The 3,890-nt window shown below is 43.6% G+C and overlaps 1 non-coding gene across 1 annotated transcript; it reads left to right on the top strand.

The window, feature by feature from the left end:
• The first annotated feature begins 1,220 nt into the window (after nucleotides 1-1,220).
• Nucleotides 1,221-1,292, top strand: TRNAG-GCC. Its single transcript has one exon. It is a non-coding gene; the product is annotated as a tRNA-Gly (tRNA).
• Nucleotides 1,293-3,890: the final 2,598 nt, after the last annotated feature.

Genomic DNA, 3,890 nt, shown 5'->3' with positions numbered 1-3,890 from the left:
AGTAGTTTCTTTTCATGTTTAAGTGATCGATAAGTCTTTGGTTTTCTTAATGTCACGGTTCTTTCCAAAGGTGGTTTTTGTGCGAACCGAGTGACTCTTTCCAACGATGGATGGCGTGACAACCTTCTTATGGGATTGAGTCCGTTTTTGATATGTAGGTAAGAATAGTAGTAATAATGAATAAGAGGACCTAATTGAGTCAAACTAGAAGAGTCAAGCATGCTTCACTTGGTACCAAGACACTCAACTACGTACTTATGATTAAAAACAAGTTCTTGGAAACAAATAGCTATAGTTAGTGACCTTTAGACTCTTGTGTTGACTTAAGAAATCATCGAGTGGTTTAGTCGAACCATTAGTAATTTTCAATCTTGAATATGATTGTTGTGGGCCCTCGGCTCTATCCTCTTTAACAATCCAGGTGTGTGAGAGGTGAGATTTTTTGTTGCAAGTCCAAGTACCCGTGTGAAGGGTGTAAAACTTGCCCCGAATGTGTTTCTACGCGATATTTTAAGTTTTGCTTGGCTTGAGAAGTGCTTGTAGTCTCTCCTTGACCCGCTTGAAATTTCCCATGGCCCACCAATGTTGCCATCTCTAGCAACCATTTGAGCCTAAGACCTATCTTATTTGATAACCACGTTACAAGCCTTTGCCCGTTTTGTAGTGACTCTTTCTTGGAACCTGAGCTTTCCTTAACGCTCTTGAGAAATAATTGGCTAAAACATAAGTTTGGGGGAGAGACGAGGAGTTTGAAAGTGGTATCAAGGCACAAAAAGAGAAAAGAAATTAAGAAAAGGAAAGGCAAAGAAAAAGAAAGAAAGAACAAAAGAAAAATGCAAAAAGAAAGTGAATAAGTTGAGGAGTTGAAGAGATTCAAAGAAAAGCAATTATGTGACTTAAAAGACAGATGTGGCCGCTGTGAGGCGAGGGAGCAACTTGACTGGTCTTACAGTGCACTCATTCCCATTACGAGTATGAAATGACGCCCCAGCTTGACTCGAGACCAAGAATCCTTACAACTCGTACCAATAGCGGCACTGAGCGGCCAGAGATTGATTGAAAAGGCAGGCCCAGCCGGCCCTCTCTCCCCCTTAACCGCCTATCTACTCATGTTCGTAGCTCGATCGGAGGTCAAGACTGTGGTCCGGTGGAAAAACAGAAGTCTTCCATGTCAAGTGATACGTGAATTTCTTAGTAGTGCTTTGCCACTACCCTAGCTGGCGGAAATAGCTTAATGGTAGAGCATAGCCTTGCCAAGGCTGAGGTTGAGGGTTCAAGTCCCTCCTTCCGCTCCTGGCTTCGTTGTTTAGTGGTAACAAGTTCCGTGCATAATCCACTTTAGATATGGGGCAAGCAGCAAGCAGCCCCTTGTATAGGGTGGAAAACCTATCTGACTAATAAGAGGAAAGGGGCAAGCCAAAACTGACTCCTAACAAGTTGCTGGCTTTCATCAACCGTTGCGCGCTAGCCTTTTCCCAACCTAGTAAAAGGGCTGCTAGTTGCAGCACGCAGTGTACTAGTGAATAGGAAAAGCGAATTGAGATTACTAATGACGGATGGAGGTTGAGGGTAGAACATGTTCGGTGCCTCGCCCTTGTCTCCTTCATCGTAGACTGAAAATGATGGTAATCCTATCGATAAAGAAGAGGTATAAGCATCTCCTCTCAATCCAATCCATCTTCCCTGGCCTCCCCAACACACTCTTGATACGGAAGCTCCCGCCATAGAGAAGAGATCGAAAGTTTGGGTCCCCTCGATCACCCTCCCTTGAACCTGAAGTGGTCGAGAGAGATGAACCCGCACCATAATTTTTCGAATCGAAACTCCCAACTAGATATGGAATTCCAGGGAGGGAATGGCCTATCAACCAATGATTGATAGGCCATTCCCTCCCTATCCGTCTCTTGATCCCTCATTCCACTAATCCGTTGTTACTGATTCATTCAAGGCATAGACTCTCCATTTCTCTGTCTTATTAGCGCAGGTGTTCGTCAATGATGAAAGCTGCTGAACTTCAGAATCGAGTGGAGAAAGAGGGCTAGGCCCCCGGAGGGCTTTCAGGGACTAGGGAAAACGGGTGGATTATAGAGCTAGGGTAGGGGCAAATCGAAGGCCCATCGGGATTGGGCATAGACGAGGTCAACTGGGCCAGCATTGATGAAAAAAGAAAAACTTCCCCCATCGCATCATTAATCGGTGTAGGATTCAAGATCAGGTCCAGGATTCGAGTCAAATCGACATTCCCTCTCATCTCAGGGTGAGGCAAGGAATTGTTTCAAATGTTAGTTGTTCAATATCTCGGCTGCTCAAGAAGTTTGACTAGTTACTCCTCCGACCCGAAGTGGCTTCTAGGGGAAGGGCAGAGCCTCACCTTGCAGTAGGAAGGTGTTCGTTGTTGGGACGGGTTCAAACTGGACTGAAGGGAGGAGGAAAAAAGAGTCCTCTCTTCCTGGTCCTATCGAACTAGACACTGAATACCTGGGGATTCATCACTAGCTAGGGCTTTCGAATCAAAGCATGGGCATCTTCTATTAAGAGGGAGCAATAGATCGTCAATTGAAGAGCCAGGTCAATAAACTTCTATTGGGACTTCTATTGATTATTAATTCGACTCTAGGGACTCCTAGCAGCAAACTAGTCTAAAAATAGGGGGCCCATAGAGAGGCAGGAGATGTAGGAGCCGCCAACCGGTTCGACCAACAAATGATAGCGCAGAGAGATGGGCTCATTCGACTAATCAGTGATCCCTGGGCCTACCTAACACAGATGTCCCTGAAATAAGGGATTGGTTGATCGGAAAGCTCAGGAAGGAGTAGGACATTCCATACAAATCTTTCTGATCCGCTAGCTGGTGGTCCTCTCCTTAGAGTCAAGTGGCTTTCAGCTCCTCTCAAATCCCATTTTTTCATCGACAGGTAGGGTGAATTCTAAGGTTCCTTATTCCGGTTGTAAAGCGGAAGAAGAGGGAGAATGGGCACAGCATGGAGAAAACAAAGAAGGAGAAAATGAATATCATGACCAAGAAAGAGTGATGTTAAGTCTCTCTAGTTCCCCTAAGAAAAAAGAAAATGCCTCAAAGAGTCGGCAAAACATGAGCCAAAAAGAGAAAATGGAGTGCTTAAGGAAAGATGAACCCGTTCTATTTCAACATTTCCTAGCTTAGTCCAAAAGCCTTCATTACATTCCGAAACAGCCCTACGTGATTTCAAGCCGAGTGAACTTACATTAGTGGTGATTAACATGAGGGGCAAACATATGGTACTTAAAGCCGCACTTGTGATTTTTGAGAGAGATGAGCGAACTTTTCACAAATCCTTGAATTGAATGCTACATTCTTAATTGAGATATGCTAACGGAGAGTAGAGGAGGGGGAGTTTGGGATCCACAATGACCTACATGAAAGAGCGAGCTTCCTCGATGAATAAAGTCAACTCTTGGTGCTCAAGTGTCACATTAGAACTATTGGTGCTTAAAATTCAAATCATTACCTTGTTGATAATTCATAAGTGTGGGTAATTATTGGTCCCAATTGATGTGTCTTTGATACACCTTAGATTAGTTGGAATAGCTCTTAACTTGTGGAGGTAGGAATTACCTTATTTGCTTGAGGACAAGCAAAAGCTTAAGTTTGGGGGAGTTGATAAGTGGGCATTTTGACTACTTATTAGCGCCTTTTTTACTTTCGTTTTAGTCCAAAAGTGTTTAATTATATTTCCGAAAACTGATGAAATATGCTTAATTGCAGGAGTATTGAAAAATGAGCCACAAAGATGAAATCCAACTCAAGAATGAGTGATCTGAACTCAAGGACAAAAATAGGCACAAAAGCTTAAATGCGGACCACAGAATTCCATCTGCTGCCGTAGATTGTGAAGGAAATCCATCAGAGA

Source organism: Nicotiana attenuata, unplaced genomic scaffold, assembly GCF_001879085.1.
Source record: "Nicotiana attenuata strain UT unplaced genomic scaffold, NIATTr2, whole genome shotgun sequence".
Classification (NCBI taxonomy): domain Eukaryota; kingdom Viridiplantae; phylum Streptophyta; class Magnoliopsida; order Solanales; family Solanaceae; genus Nicotiana; species Nicotiana attenuata.
This window is presented reverse-complemented; position numbering and strand designations above follow the sequence as displayed.